General features: G+C 43.3%; 1 pseudogene; it reads left to right on the top strand.

Moving 5' to 3' along the window:
• The first annotated feature begins 944 nt into the window (after window positions 1-944).
• LOC123484738 lies at window positions 945-15,837 on the top strand (annotated as a pseudogene).
• Window positions 15,838-16,323: the final 486 nt, after the last annotated feature.

The following is a 16,323-nucleotide window of genomic DNA, read 5'->3' as shown; positions in this document are numbered from 1 at the left end:
CGTCGCGCGTTTGGCGTCCACGAGTCAAGAGGCACCAACAACAGACGATATGCCAGCCAAGCAAGGAGTGGAAGTAGCTAAAATAACCATATCAACAGACAAACGTCTCGAGAAGCTGGGACTAAATTCATCAAACCAAAGATTAAATCATGACGGCAAACTAGTCAACTATTACAACACATTGTTATCTATCTAAATAAGCGTTACCACGTGTTAACTTTTCATGAGTCTAGTAGCTAGTAAAAGACTATTGCTACCTATTCTTCATCTCTCTAGTAGCTCCTAGATTTATTTGTGTGACTTCGTTGAATTGCTTATTAGAAGGGTTAGCTAGCTAGCCTAATTAACGTTTAATTATTTTCTTATACTATTATTAATAGATGTATCTGATACATAGTTGTTTTCAAATTTCATAGCTCGTTCAGGTGCAAGCAGCTAGCCAAACCAGTTTAGTAAATCTGTATTAGCGGCAATCGGATGCTATGTGTTAGCATACAACTGTAGGTTTACGATTTGGTGGATAAATACAGTTTTTCTAGCTGTCTTGAAACGATTCAGGCCACCAGAATCGTTCAGATAATTCTGACTCTGGACTGCTGTTAAGATAGTTAAATAATTTGACACTTGCATGCTTGGCTAGTGTTTGTCCACGTTTGCTATTGCATTTAGGCCACGTCGCTGACAGTGTCATTGGACGAATGCAAACAAGAAAGGCGACAACTGTGCGGAAGAGGGAAGGCGCGTGAATAACTATTCCCCACACTCCCTGCAGCTAACTAATGCAATTAACTCTCGATTGGGGTTTCCGATACAAATGCTTTCTTTATTGACTATGTCAGTGGCTTGCTATGTTTGCCGTAATTGAACGGCATGTCAGCTACCCAATTTGTTTACCAGTGGAAGTATAGGCTTTTTCTAGATCAATTATAGAACACATTCTGGAAATGGTTGGCTTTGGCGGTGCAAACCGACGGGGGAGGCCGTCTGCCGTCCTTCATCCTGATCGCATTGATGGTGATCATTGCCATACTGTCTTTCAACTACTCGGACTGTGTCCAACAAGCAAGGGCGCCTATTGGACGGGAGTTGGCTGAGGTGCAGACACAGGTGAAGCGGACCGACGCGGCGCGCAGTCGACTGGAGAAGCGCAACTCTGAGTTGATGGTGCAGGTAGACACGCACAGGAAACAGATCGATCAGAAGGAAGGAGATAACAGCATGCTGGAGGGCAAGCTGCACACTCGTGAAGCACTCATCAAAAAGTGTACAGATGAAAAGGTGGGTAGGACTAGATCACTTCATCCATCTGTAGTAACTATGCTTCCTAGTTCATGCAGATCTCAGGCATATTAACTAACTGTGCCAGAGGTTTGACAGGTGGAAAACAGCCTTGCACCTGCATCCTATTGTTGTATTACAGTAGAGGCAAAACCTAGTGTCACCTACCAACATGGGTAAAGACTGAGCAGTCTCCAGCAATGTTTTGAATGCCCAAAAACACACACCCGCAAGCAAGCCAAAGTTGAAAGTGGGTTGTCCCAGTGCATTGTCGTTATCTAAGCCTCAGAGATGAGTTTGAGGTACACGTCAGTACAACCTAAGTGACACCTTTTTATCTACTTCCCTAATTCAATGAATGAGTCTTGATGTCATTTTTTAAATTTAGGTTAAACTCATAAAATAACCACTTAAACTAAAATATTGTTTATCTACTTCAGCTGTGATAGCCATCAGATCCTTTGAATCTCAAAGGTGATTTCAAAGCCATATCGTGTAACAGCTAAACTCATTTTTCCCATCACAATAGCACCTGCTAACCTGGCATTGCATTGGCAGTTTGCACATTGTTTATTGGTGTGTATTTGTGCTCTTCATATTAGTCATTTGACAGGAGGTATAGTCTCCCTCCCCACCTGCAGACATGGGGGTTATTAGTCCCAGCTGGGGCCACCTCTGCAAGGGCCTGTCTGTGTGGCTCCAGTGCTGGGGACCAGCCTCTTTTTACCCTTACTACATTGTCTGCCCCCCTCTTGTCCCAACCCCTCAATGTATGCTTATGCCGCATCAGATTGCATAGGAGGTGTGGCAGAACAGCTGAAGGGGGAGGGCCTACCTTTCATTAGCATTATGCCGTACCCACACGGATGTTTGCTCTTCGGATTGTGTGGCTAGCCATGCCCAAACCGGATTGTATATTTTAATACAGCTCATCTCCTGGAATGTTAATGGTGTCCAACAGTGCAAATCTTCTGTTCAACATGAGGGATGGTGTAGTGTAATACCAATCCCAGATTTTCCCCATGCGTTAATCTGCTCGTTGTCCTGTATCAGGATCTTATTTTCTGATGTTACCAGTGATAGGGTTGGGCGATGTCAACCTTAGTCCTATTGTGATTATGTACCCATAAAACACACCCCTATTGTACCCTCCGATAAAAAAACAAAAAAACGACAAGTTGGCCTATAGTGTGAAATTGAATGCAACTGACGAATCATGACGAAAGATGATTTTTAAAAGCCTGGACAGAGGCTAAGTGCAGGCAATGGCAAATATTTTCTAATATTCCTTTCTGGTGGAGGAGCAGAACAGGTTTGTTTGTGTGTGTGTCAGTGTGGCGCACACATGATAGAGCAGTGACTGTCTGAGGAAATGGCTGTCTTACCATAGTGCGCTAGGTTATAGGCCTACATCATGGGCTGGATAGAAGCAGTCTTTCCCCTCATTAAATAATAGAAAAAATGAACTAGATGGACATTCTCCATGAAGGAAAATTGTTGGGACTTTAACTCTTTACAAGTGTCTTTGTAGTAGGGGAAGAAGTTTTAAAATGTTTTACTAAAACCAAGCAGTTAAATATATTCAAAGTTACATTTAGTAAAATAATTGGTCTGATTGCTTTGACTACACTATCAACTTTATTAGTTTTGGGTTGTGGGGCAGTTAGCAGTGGGGAGAACAAGTATTTGATACACTGCCGATTTTGCAGGTTTTCCTACTTACAAAGCATGTAGAGGTCTGTAGTTTTTGTCATAGGGTACACTTCAACTGTGAGAGACTGAATTTAAAAGAAATCCAGAAAATCATATTGTATGATTTAAGTAATTAATTTGCATTTTATTGCATGACATAAGTATTTGATACATCAGGAAAAGCAGAACTTAATATTTGGTACAGAAACCTTTGTTTGCAATTACAGAGATCATACGTTTCCTGTAGGTCTTGACCAGGTTTGCACACACTGCAGCAGGGATTTTGGCCTCCTCCATACAGACCTTCAGGTTTCGGGGCTGTCGCTGGGCAATACGGACTTTCAGCTCCCTCCAAAGATTTTCTATTGGGTTCAGGTCTGGAGACTGGCTAGGCCACTCCAGGATCTTGAGATGCTTCTTATGGAGCCACTCCTTAGTTGCCCTGGCTATGTGTTTCTGGTCGTTGTCATGCTGGAAGACCCAGCCACGACCCATCTTCAATGCTCTTACTGAGGGAAGGAGGTTGTTGGCCAAGATCTCACGATACATGGCCCCATCCATCCTCCCCCTCAATAGGTGCAGTCCTCCCTGTCCCCTTTGCAGAAAAGCATCCCCAAAGAATGATGTTTCCACCTCCATGCTTCATGGTTGGGATGGTGTTCTTGGGGTTGTACTCATCCTTCTTCTTCCTCCAGACACGGCGAGTGGAGTTTAGACCAAAAAGCTCTATTTTTGTCTCATCAGACCACATGACCTTCTCCCATTCCTCCTCTGGATCATCCAGATGGTCATTGGCAAACTTCAGACGGGCCTGGACATGTGCTGGCTTAGCCCAGGGGGACCTTGCGTGAGCTGCAGGATTTTAATCCATGACGGCGTAGTGTGTTACTAATGGTTTTCTTTGAGACTGTGGTCCCAGCTCTCTTCAGGTCATTGACCAGGTCCTGCCGTGTAGTTCTGGGCTGATCCCTCACCTCCTCATGATCATTGATGCCGCACGAGGTGAGATCTTGCATGGAGCCCCAGACCGAGGGTGATTGACCGTCATCTTGAACTTCTTCCATTTTCTAATAATTGCGCCAACAGTTGTTGCCTTCTCACCAAGCTGCTTGCCTATTGTCCTGTAGCCCATCCCAGCCTTGTGCAGGTCTACAATTTTATCCCTGATGTCCTTACACAGCTCTCTGGTCTTGGCCATTGTGGAGAGGTTGGAGTCTGTTTGATTGAGTGTGTGGCAGGTGTCTTTTATACAGGTAACGAGTTCAAACAGGTGCAGTTAATACAGGTAATAGGTGGAGAACAGAGGGCTTCTTAAAGAAAAACTAACAGGTCTGTGAGAGAGCCGGAATTCTTACTGGTTGGTAAGTGATCAAATACTTATGTCATGCAATAAAATGCAAATTAATTACTTAAAATCATACAACGTGATTTTCTGGATTTTTTTAAATTGCAGACCTCTACATGCTTAGTAGTAGGAAAACCTGCCAATTTTGCAGGTTATCAAATACTTGTTCTCCCCACTGTAGATCACATTTTATCACAAATAACTACACTCAGACTAGCCTACTACACTGTTATCCACTCTCTTACTACAATACCACAGTGTATATGCAAACTGTAATAATAGAGTACAGAAGACATAGAAATATGAGTTATAGATTTGTCATTAAAAGCAAGTTTAAGAAGCGGTAGATCGGTTCTATGTGCACTATTTCTATGCTTCCCGTTCTTTAGTTTTTGGCGTCTTTACTTTCAGTTTTGTACACCAGCTGAAAATACAATATTTTTGGTTATGAAAAATATATTTCACAGTGGTTTAGATGGTACAATGATTCTCTACACTATACTGGCTTATTTTGTGATTGGTTGTAATTATTGCTGTTTTGATTTCAGATTTGAATATCAGAGAAGTAGACCAAGGTGTCATACCCTTTTAAGTTTTTATCTATGATGTGTTGTTGGGAAAAGTGGTCAAGGTAGCTGATTTGTGTCAAAAGTCACATTTGCTCATTTGGTGTTTCTCAAAATGCATAACACCGTGCTCTGAGTACGGGAGGGTCGGAGTATGAGTCCAAATCAATGTATGCGACAGAGGGCACTTCTCGAACGCGTACTCTGTTTGCACATATTTTGAAGCATGCGTCGACGCAAAGCTTCAATATAAAGTATGCACAGAAATGTGATGCAACCACGTAAAAAGTGGCGGTCATTATTTGAGCTGAAGCGAGAGAAAATACACTCCGACTTCAGAATGAAATGTTGCTTATACACATCTTATATGTTGCCTGACTATGTTTTATCTTGATACATTAATAAAACATGCTGTGTTAATTTTGGTATGTTTACTTGCCTACAATACCCACTGTAGTGTGCGTAGATTGCAAGCCCATAGTAAGTCAATAGGGCTAACTGGCTAGCTACTACTGTTAGCTAGCCAGATAGTCACTAATAATTGTTAGCTAGCTAGCTACCTACAAAGATTTGACATCTACCTTGCATAACATTTGAGGTCATTTTTGCCTGTTGAACTAGCTGGCTAGATTATTATGATTCACATATAGCTAGCTGATAAGTAAAACGTTTGCTTTGCGTATATCTTGTTTCATTTCTATTGTTGCCATTGTCCTGGCTGGAAGAAGGTTCAGTGGAGGTGCAGCGTAAGGTAATAAAGTACTGCGAGTGCTTCTCAAATGTAATGTTTTATGCGTTCTCCACACTCGTCCTCACAATAATGTACTCAAGAGAACGTCCTCAGAGAATGCACTCGGCGCTTGAGAGTGTGGAGCGCGGTAGCATGCATATTGAGAAACATCAATTTTCTCATGCTTAGAGTGTGCTCCCCCATTGTTATAATTTGAAAGTTCTGAAAAGTTCCATAGCAGTTAATTCAACAGTGGAAAGTTGGCTAAATTAGTTTGTTACTAAAATGGCTGTACTATAGGTAGTAGATATTTCTGTTCTTATTTCCAGATTTGAATAGTAGAGGAAGATTTCATACCCTCTCATAACTTTTTGTCTGTTCGGAAAGTGGTCAAATTGAAAAAAATGTATACAACAAGTTATTGATGTGGATACTAAAACAGCTGTATCGTTAGATCTGTACAATATATTTTTGTTCTGATTCCATATTTGAATAGCAGAGAGGTTGATCAAGATGTCATATCCTATAACATTTTGTCTAACTTGTTGGGAAAGTGGTCAAAGTAGCTGATTTGTGTCAAGAGTTACATTGTTTACAGTGAATGTGAAGTAATGTCACAATGGGGTGCTTTAGCCCATACAATGCCTTCAGAAAGTATTCACACCCGTTTACTTTTTCCACATTTTGTTATAAGGTGGGATTAAAAGTGATTTAATTGTTATTTTTTGTCAACGATCTACACAAAATACTCTGTCAAAGTGGAAGAAAAATTCTAACATTTGTAGAACATTAATGAAAAATAAAATTATCTTTATTAGATAACTATTCAACCCCCTGAGTCAATACATGTTAGAATCACCTTTGGCAGTGACTACAGCAGTGAGTCTTTCTGGGTAAGTCTCTAAGAGCTTTGCACACCTGGATTGTACTATATTTGCCCATTTAAAAAACATTACAAAATACAACAAATATATATTCTTCAAGCTCTGTCAAGTTGGTTGTTGATCATTGCTGGACAGCCATTTTCAAGTCTATTCAGTTTATTTTTATACAAAAAAAACTCCCTAGTCGTTGCCTCGGATGACAAACATACCCATAACATGATGCAGCCACCACCATGCTTGAAAATATGAAGTGGCACTTCCGGTGATGTGTTGGATTTGACCCAAACATAATGCTTTGTATTCTGTACATAAAGTTAATTTCTTTGCCACATTTTTTTAGCAGTTTTACTTTAGTTTTGGAATATTTTTATTCTGTACAGGCTTCCTTCTTTTCACTCTGTCATTTAGGTAAGTATTGTGGAGTAACTACAATGTTGATGATCCATCCTCAGTTTTCTGCAATCACAGCCATTAAACTCTAACAGTTTTTTAAAGCATTTAGAAGCATTTCACTACACCTGCAATAACATGTGTATGTGACCAATAACATTTGATTTGAAGTCACCATTGGCCTCATGGTGAAATCTCTGAGCGGTTTCCTTCCTCTCCGGCAACTGAGTTAGGAAGGATGCCTGTATCTTTGTAGTGACTGAGTGTATTGATACACCATCCAAAGTGTAATTAATCACTTCACCATGCTCAAAGGGATATTCAATGTCTGCTTTATTTTTATTTTTTACCCATCTACCAATGGGTGCCCTTCTTTGAATCTGTTACAATTATCTGTATGTGTGGGGTACATAGATGAGGTAGTTATTCCAAAATCATGCCTGGGGTGGCAGGTAGCTTAGTGGTTAAGAGCATGTGCCAGTAACCGAAAGGTCGCTGGTTCTAATCCCCGAGCCGACTAGGTGAAAAAATCTGTCTGTGCCCTTGAGCAAGGCACTTAACCCTAATTGCGCTTAGAAGTCGCTCTGGATAAGAGCGTCTGCTAAATGACAAAAAAATAAAATAATAGTGTACATGCCAGTTATTATGTGACTTGTGAGCACATTTTTACTCCTGAATTTAGTTAGGCTTGCCAGTAACAAAGGGGGTTGAAATCTTATTGACTCAAGACATTTCAGCTTTTCATTTTTATTTAAAAAAATGTCTAGAAACTGTCCACTGACATGGGGTATTGTGTGTAGGCCAGTGACACACAATCTCAATTTAATCCATTTAAAAATCAGGCTGTAACACAACAAAAGGTGGAAAAAGTCAACGGGTGTGAATACTTTCTGAAGGCACTGTAACATATTTATTGAAATAGGCAAATATTGTCTCATTCACATTTTTATTAACCTCCACTGTTGTAGCTCAGCGCATAAGAATTTCACTGTACCCTGTGGTTACATCAGCGACCCTGTGCATGTGACTAATAGACTATCTAGGCTAAACTCTCACATCATGTCGTCGCCATCGACGATGGTTGTCAATCGTCGTCGATAGACGATGCTATCGTAATATCGCCCAACCCTAACCAGCATCCTGTTCTACTCTGTTCCTCCTGTGCAGGTGTTCCACTCCACTACCAAGGACAGGGTGTGTTAGTAACTGTCAGTCACACACCATATCAGGAATGGGATTTGAGTTGTGGTGGTAGTAGTAATCAAGGTGTATTAGCATAGCCTAGTTATGCCAATAGTCCTCTCCTAGTACTGCTGAAAGGGCTGAAGGATAGAGAAGCAACACAATGTAAAAGTCTTTGAGGTGCTTTGCTTTAATGTTTCTGTCTCCACATCCGCAGTGTGCTTTGTGGGTGCCTAGAAAGAGCACTGTTATTTTCCACACAGCAGATTTGGTGGAGAGACTGAACCACTCAGTGTCTCTTTTCAGGGAAGGTGACAGCATGAAGCTTTTATCTCCACAATGGCTGACATTGATGCTGTAATTACTGACACTCCTCTTCTGTGCATTCTGTCTCATTAAAGTCCTGAGCCCCTCTTTCTCTCTCTCTCTCTCTCTGTGGATTTGATTCAAGCCCTTTGTTCTCCCTGGAGAATCCACCCGTGTGATTTGATTGGTGGCTAGTGGCTACTGATGGAGACGTGAATCTCATTTGTGGGGAGGTGTTTGTCTGTGGGACAGTCATATAGGGGTGCCCGAATGGATACTATTCCCTCCTTAGCCTATAAAGAACGGTTTCTTTACTCATTGAGCGGTTCCTTCGCTTTCCTCCCTTCAATGAACAAACAGGACCACATAAATAAGGAATATCAGACATGATGGCAGCCTAACACACTGTTTAGTGACTGGGCCAATGGAGCTATCAGAGAGAGAATCTGCTTTGGGAGAGACTAGTATTGGATTGCATGTATGGGACAGGCAAATAAAGTAGTGATCTCTTTTGACCTGTGGTTACTTCCACCTTGAAAGGGTAATCCCAGCCAGCAAGGCATCCCCTTGGTGTCTGCACCATGCTCAAATCGATTTGGTTTCTCCGGGCTGGGTTTGACGCTTACTTTTGTCTTAGTTTATTTCATGCATTGATGGTGTAGAATACAGTAGGTGTATGAAGCTCCTAGGTTTGATGGTCCTATGCTTGTGGTTTTCGCAGTTAATCTCCTGTCCTTACACTGATGACAGTTTTGCTCATTCTGACTGGTTATATGTTTGGCTGGTCTTTAGAGACATAGTCAGACCCCAGATAAGGGAGATGGTATAATTGAGTGGAAGGCAGAAAGGGGCCTGTCTGGATCAGTCAGGGGCTCAGGAGGACAGAACTCTCTCGTCTGACAGATTCTCACTCCGTCTGCCATCTGTGGTCTCTCAGCCACTGACCTGAGTGGACATATATGGCCTGTGTTGGATTTTGGACAGCTTGAGCGCTTTCAATTAGATATGGTTTGGTATATTCAAAAGATGGGTATTGCATCTACTAATTTGTTCTACCAAGTGAATGCATTTACTTTGTACATGGTAGAGGAGAGGATACCAAGTATATTTGGCAGTGCATGTGCAGTAGCTCCCTGCTGTGACTGATTGTACTGCCAATGAGGAGGGCTGCGACAATGGCTCCCTCTTTAGGTCACTGGATAACACTGGGCGCTGAGCCGTCTTTTTTATTGTGGTCAAGGTAGGGAGGGAAATCCGGACAAAGGAAAGCAAACTGGATAAATTAGGATTTCGTCTCCTTTTTGAAATAGGTGTAGCCTACATCTGGCAACGGTGTATAACCATTGCACAAATATGAAACTGAACACAGGATGTATGCATAAATTAATCTCATAATGCCTTTGTAACAAATCCACAGATACAACATGCTTGATTTATGTTGAGCACAGAACGCAAATACCTACTCTTATTTGATGTAGCCTAATGTTGCCACACACTCAGCCTCACCTCTTTTACGGTGTTATATTATGTTCAATACAAAGGTAACTGTATACATGAATAGATGTTAATACAGCTCAGGTGTTGGTGTGGCCACGTAGGCTAATGTCTGTCAAACTTGCGCATATGGACACAGAAATGTGCAGACACCAGACATGTAGACACTTCACGTTCTCTGTCCCTCTAAGCATGCACAAATAGAGCCCTGGGGATGGCCTTCCATCCTCCTCTGTTTCTCTCCCAGCTGCATTTCACATTCACCTCCTCCCCTCAGTCCCCTGAGATCAATACTTGCACCCCTCCTGCTGCTCCTGAAATCTACCTCAAAGCCACAGCCGCTCTCCTCTCGTTGAGGCAACAAAAACACTTGCAATTGAATTTTGTCTTTGTACATGTATGAAAAGAAGTGGAATAACTCCTTAGGCGGTCAGTGTGTCATGTGTAATGGGTCAATAGCACATTGTTCTGACTATAAGCTGGTTTCACTCTAAGCGGTCTGGGGATGTAATAGGAATTTCCAGGTGAACAAAAGAGCAGTCACAGAAAGTCAATCGCAAATCAATTCTGTTTTACAAGTTGCAACAGGGAGACACCTCCAACACAGAAGCAGAGAAAATGTCTAACTGGTCTTCTCTGAGAAGGCCCTTATATTCTAAACAGCAGACAATGGTTCTGTAAACCCGAGAGGCTATTGGGAAGTCAAAACAAAAGGCATGGACTTTGTAAGTTGCTACAGAATCAGTGTTTCACAGAATACAATCGCAATCACTGTGTCCTTGTATCTCCAGTCTGGCGTCAATCACTATCAACAGATATGTTTAACCCATAACATACAGCATCCAGTTTAGTGACATCAACCCAAGTGTCACAAACAGAACACTAGAAACCATTTCTGTATTACAGAAAGGGAAAACGTATAAAAATGCTAAACATTGTTAATCACTCTAAACTGAATGTGAACTTTATTCATCTTAAATATTCCTATTACAGTGAGCCATAGATGTGTTCAGCTTAGATAGGTCTCCTCTCTCCCGCCATCAGGCTTCATTATGAAGGGAGAGGAGATCTAATGAAAGCTGCTGCTCTGTGGTCTGTTCTGACTGCCTCAGCCTGGCTGTCCCTAGGATCTCTCTTCCATCTAATCTGACTATCTGGCTGCAGATGGTCTTCTAGTCACTCGGCTGGTCAGACACAATGAATCAGATGGAGCATTTTGCAAGCAGAGTTTTCACTCAGCAGAACCTTTATTCAGCTAGATATCCTCGGTTGCTGAGCTGACATTAAAGTGCTATTGCACCTGGCCTTAGTATAAAAATGTCATCCTTCCAGTTAGGCTAGTTCAGCCACTTTATATTTCCAGTTAAACCGGTTGTATTTTGTATTACGATGATAACAAAGTGTTCTGGTGACCTTTCCTCAGACTGATGTTCTTTTCTTCCCAGATGAAGGTGCAGGGTGATGTCACAGCACAGATGTCGGAGATTGTGAGGCTGAAAGGTAAGAGCAGACACTGGCCAGCAGAGGGCACACTTCTGTTGGGGTCTTATGGCTAGCAGAAGGCAGTATGGGCTTGTATTACCATAGATGGAGCCTGGAGCAGTAACAACAGTTTGCATAATGCTGTTAGTGCTGTTAAGATGTTTTATCTCAAGTCCCAAGTGGACTCTAATGCATACAGATTTGCAATGTTGTCATTCCTAGTTTCTTTATTGAATGATTGTCCAACACTAAAGCTGTAGCCTAATATCACTGCATGGTTGAAATTGCATTTGTGCATAGAATATGAACCCTAAGGTTATATTGTGTGTTTTTGGGGGGGTGTAGAGCAGCTGAAGGAGCTGAAACAGGAGTTTATGAGGCAGGAGATCCAGCTGAGGGAGGTGAAGAAGAACAGCACCAATCTGGAGAGGGAAGCTGGAGTATGAGAGGTACAGAGAATGAACTCTTTCAATAAATCTTTCATGTTCTTGCTCTAGGCTCACAAAATCACAGCAAAGTTGAGGTTATAATGACTATCGCACCAATATAGCCATTGGTGTGAATTCTAACACGCAGCTTCATTGCTTTTCTCTCTGATTTGTCTAACCAATTGTTTGTGTGTATGTTAGTTTGCAGTGTGGGCGTCAAATCACACAACTAATGGACGAGTATAAAGAAGCTAAAAAGACCCTGGAGGAGGAGGCGGTGGAGCTGAGAAAGGTGGGGAGGCCCTCTATCAGAGCACCTAGTCATGATGTCCCTACCTTTCCTTTCCCTGTAATGTAAGTGGTTGTCTACCACCCCCTGCTGGTGTTCATAGATCATACACTGTGGAATATCCTTTGTCCTGGATGTCAGCAGCTCTGCACTTAGTCATTGTGACTTTTTTGCTTACCCAGCAATAGTGATTATATTCATCCCTCTCCTCTCTGTTTCTTCTCCCTCCCCACCCTCTGCAGAGTGTGCTGGATAGCAGGAAGGTCGGAGCTGCAGAAGGAGGGACTGAGGTGGAGACAGCAGAAGAGCACCACACTGTGGCCACACACCAACGAGACACTGACCTCAAAGGTAACATTACAACCAGCTCATATTGCCACATTCTGCCTGTGTAATATGTTTCAGAGCTAACCCACCCTCTCTCCCTCCACCCCATCCACTCTTCTCTCCCTCCACCCCATCCACTCTTCTCTCCCTACACCCCATCCACTCTTCTCTCCCTCCACCCCATCCACTCTTCTCTCCCTCCACCCCATCCACTCTTTTCTCTCCCCAATCTCTCTCTCGCCCTCCCTCCTGGCACAGAAGATTTGGGCAAGCCTGGCAATGATGCTGGCATGCCTGGTATTGAGGACAGTGAAGTGGGAAAAATAGATGATGTGCAATTTGGTGAGTATTTATTCTCTCTGGTTATTCTACTTTTGATGATGACCCTGGCAGTAAGATTTGTGTCAAATATCATTGTCAAATATCAAGTGGAACTGTCCTCCTCCCCTCTCATTGTCTCTAGCTCTGAAGAAGCCAGCCATCACCCAGAACCACATAGAGATACCTGATACTGGGTTAAGAGAGGTGGGGGCTGGTATGGGTGCAGGGGCAGGTGAGGGGGCTGGTCGAGACCTCTCTCTGGACCGGCCTGTGCTCCAGATTCAGGACAAGGTCCTAGGGTTGGGGATGGAGGGGCGAGCGGGGGCCCTCCAGCAGCAGCCCCCCCAGGCGGTGGCAGACAGACCCATCCTCTTTGACGAGGACAACAAGGCAGCCATCCAGGCAGATGAGTTCGGAGAGCAGCACAGACCGCTTAGAGGTATGTCAACTCAACTCATGCTCCACACACTACATATTTGCATTTTCAATTTACTTTATTAGTTTTGCTGCACAGAGACAAAACCACTTATTTAGAACAGTAATGCTTTAGTGGTGACATGCTATCATGTGTCTGCCATTGAGTTTGAGACTTGAGGCCATGGCCTGGGTACTGCTCTGACTGGGCTCTTAATGGCTGTGTGCAGCAGAGGCTCCGCTGCTCTTGGCCTCTCTTCAACTCCACACTAGCTGCCATAAAACGTGAGCCATGCTGGCTTCCTGTTTTTAGTTCAGATTTTTTTTTCATGGAATGTTTGTGTAGAAAATGGAGGGAAAAGTATTGTTGGCGCAGTGCTCTGCTCTCTGTTTGGCAACCTCTGTCTTTTTAAAGGTGATTAATCCTTTTCTCCCGGAGATTGAAAACATGCTCCTTCAAACTGTAGGCTAGCTCTCTGTGAAGGAGCACATTCAGTACTACAGGACAGAGTTCACCCTAAACCTCTCTACTGTACATTTGAAATGAAAAGCCCAAAAAGGATGACCAAATTTCTGGTGAAATATTTCTAACAGAAAAGTCATTATTGATGCTACCTCTGTTTCGCTGTCTCCTTGAAGCTCCTGACAATGTGATGAAAGCAGATGGTGTACAGAGGAAAGGGGCAGGACTGCCTCTGCCTCCTAACCCCGCCCAGGTGCCCAACCCTATAGAACCTCGGCATGCCAGAGACCCCAAGCCTGCTGAGCCCCTGCGTCACAGACAGAGTGAGTGCCTCCAAAGGCTGGTGGGGATGGGAGGGGGGGGGGGGAGACTGAGGACCTCTCAGTACACAGGAGATGTGACACATGGAGACTTATGCTGTGGTTGTGTCTTTACTCTGAAATGTAACTGCAGCGTCCCAGTAAGAAGAGCTTCTCTCACTTGCAGATGTGTCAAGGTTACAACATAACCTTTACAATTACATAAGCTATTTTTGAACGCACTCTGCAGTCCGAGCCCTATCTAGAGTTTTCTTTCTCAAGGTTGCGTTAGGTCTACTATAAGTGGTTGCCTTCCCTAGCTATCAGGGTTTTAACAAACCTTCCTCAACACTGCTCATAAAGTCATTCATATTAGAGGTGCTGTCGCCACAGACTGAATTGAGAGATGGCCAGATGCCATAGAGTACGCACAGTGAGAGAGGCCCCCTGACTTCAAGGGTCTCGGGGTGTTCCTTCCTGCTGCCTGCCTGGCTTCAGCTCTGCTCCCTCCCTCCCTCCCTTCGCTGCCTACTCTCCAAACAATACCCCAACCAGCTGCCCTGCCAGCTACCCTTCTCCTTGCTTCATCTTCACACACTGCACCACACATACACACACTCATGTTTTCCTCCCAAGTTCCTTTACACTGACCTCACTTCATTGCCAATTACTTTTTTTTTTCTCCCCCAAAAACCTTAAACATGTATACTATGCCTGCCTCCCATACCTTTACTGTCCAACCCATCACCTCCTCCTTCAGTCCATCTCATACCCTCCGTTTCTTAGTTTCATCATCCTCTCTTTCATTCACTCTCTCCCTCCTTTCTCTTCTGACTCTGTCACAATCTCTTTGCTTCCCTCCCTTCCTGATGGGGCCCTTCTCTGCCTCTACAGGCCGTTTCTTTGATGAGAACGAGTCCCCTGTAGATCCGCGCACGGCTCTGCTGGCGGACTACAATGGGGACGATGGGAACGTGGGTGAGTACGAGGCGGACAAACAGGCCGAGCTGGCCTACAATGAGGAAGAGGATGGTGATGGTGGGGAGGAAGACGTCCAAGGTGAGCCAGGCCAGGGGTCTTCCAAGTCCAGCTGTATCACCATTTCTCCCTCCTCCACTCCTGCTGCCCCTGCATTAGATTGAGTACCACCAGCTCGGCCATAGCTCACAGCACCCTGAGTTACCCACCATTCCTGTCTCAGGAACATCCATAACCAACCACCCCTCAGGGTCTAAGCCTGAGGACTGTTCAGTGGATCATTTAGGGCTGGAGGGCAAGCCTCCCATCATTGTATACCACAATAAAGCCTTACCTCTACATGTGGATAGGGGCACTTCTCTCCCTCAGTGACTTATGGTTCTGTGTGACTCCACTCCAATGTCTGCATGCCCCCATCCAGCTGTGCACTTCCCCACTGTCTGTGCTCCGCCACCTGTCTGTGCCCACTGGACATCTGTGTACACCTGCAGTAGATGAATAGATGCTGTGTTTGAGTAGTACTTGAAGTTTCAAATGCATGTGCGTTCTGGTCTTATCATTATTATACGGCTGTCATTCATTTCTCCACGACAGGTTAGATTGTGAAGTGTTTTGTGTGTTAACCTTTAATGTAAATCACGCCATTTATAACAGCTGTTGTTGTTCCTGCCATTGAAAGTGCCATTTTCGAATAGGCTACTGTGATAACAAAGTAGTGTTAAGGAATTCTATGGCCGACATGGGACAAGACTAATACATACAATATGTTGCTCTTCTATTGAGCATTCCTAATGATAATCTTTAGGGATTTCCTTTTAAATCTATCTAGCAGCTGTTATTTACGGATGAGAGAGATGACTACTCCCTGATGTTCTGTCCTCAATCTCCTTTCAGATGATGAAGACCGAGACATGCAGGAGACCGGCAGTGGACTATGGAAAGAGACGTCAAGCCATCGGCATTTTGTAAACCTTATCAACTCGCTCTAGGATCTTACTGAAATGGAGTGGGATAGCAAATTCTAGCAAAGGTTTATTCCTCCGCATTTTGTTTCACTGTTGCTTCGGATGTCATTCTTAGGACTCGTTGGAATCATGAAGACGTTTTAGGTGCATCTCTTACTGGCGATGGACTATTCTGAAGACACGTACAGATTATTATTCCATGAAGCAGTTTGACTTAAAACCATGTATCATTGAATCTACTAAAACAATTCATGATAATATGGTTCTGTCACGCCGTTGACTTGCAAATAATGATTTTATAATTTATTTGGTATTAGAATTCCTTAGGATTACAATGATATAATGTACAAGAGATGCTATACAGTGTACATTTGTAATGTTTTTTTCATGACAGATTATGAAGGCTTTTGTTTTGTTTACTACTTTGAATGAACTGTCAGCTGCAAGAATAGACTGTAGTGGTCTGAAAGAGCCAGTTTGGCCCAGAACC

This window comes from Coregonus clupeaformis, unplaced genomic scaffold (genome assembly GCF_020615455.1).
Source record: "Coregonus clupeaformis isolate EN_2021a unplaced genomic scaffold, ASM2061545v1 scaf0431, whole genome shotgun sequence".
Lineage (NCBI taxonomy): Eukaryota > Metazoa > Chordata > Actinopteri > Salmoniformes > Salmonidae > Coregonus > Coregonus clupeaformis.
This window is presented reverse-complemented; position numbering and strand designations above follow the sequence as displayed.